We start from the raw sequence: 1,072 nt of genomic DNA on the forward strand, positions 1-1,072 counted from the left end.
GTTGAGCTATTCACTGCTCAAACACAAAACATCTCCCAAAGTAAAAATTTTCACCTTTGGGGTACAAACATTGTACCCCAAACCTTTGTACCCCAAAACATTGGTATGTTGTAAAGATATAAAAAAAACACGAGTAATAATTATAGTTAAATAATTGTTAATGATGATTATTAATATAGTTATATTATATGGTAAGTATTAAAAATTAGTTTAGAAAGTATATATAAAAATTTACTTACTTGAAACTGAATTACTTTTATAAAATATATTAGAGAAGAATCAACATTACTCCTTTAATAATGTCACTTTTTTCAAATTTCCAAAACTTTCCTTATGAGAATTTTTGGGGGAAAAAAAGAATATTTTACTCATGTTAATGTATGCATTAAAAGTTTTGTGGCAGAGAAACAGTTAAGAAATTGTCTCCAAAAGAAAACTTTTGACATTATTTTAATTCTTAAAGGTGATATGTATCAATGAGTAGAGTAGACCTAATAAAATATTGATATAGTTCATAGAATATGATTGAAAATTAACTAGGGCCAAGCCCGTGGCGCACTCGGGAGAGTGCAGCACTGGGAGCGCGGCGGCGCTCCCATGGCGGGTTTGGATCCTATATATGGATGACCGGTGCGTTCACAGCACTCACTGGCTGAGTGCGGTGTGGCCGGTCTCAAAAAGGACNTACCAGTCCTTTCTACCTGTGTGATGCTGGGAAAGATTCTTACCCTCTCTACCTCTGTTTTTTTTATCTTAAGAGTGGGACATATTATTCAATGGCCAAAATATAAGTATTAAATGAAATAATATGCCTAAAGAACTCTGTCTGCCTGCACAAAGAAATTATTTAACACATTTGATCTACTTTTATTATACAATTGCTTGGGTCCCTAAACACCTCTGATCCTGGTCAATTACCTCAAACTTTCTGGCCTGTTTCGCCTTCTGTAATGAGGAGAGTGGACTATGGTCCTTCCAGTCCCAGTTGTCTCTGACTGTATGAAATCCTAAACCCTAAATTGGATCAGGCTTTTATTGATGACCAAGTGCCAGACCAATCTCCTAGGCCCCT

Source organism: Galeopterus variegatus, unplaced genomic scaffold (genome assembly GCF_000696425.1).
Source record: "Galeopterus variegatus unplaced genomic scaffold, G_variegatus-3.0.2 Scaffold4304, whole genome shotgun sequence".
NCBI lineage: Eukaryota > Metazoa > Chordata > Mammalia > Dermoptera > Cynocephalidae > Galeopterus > Galeopterus variegatus.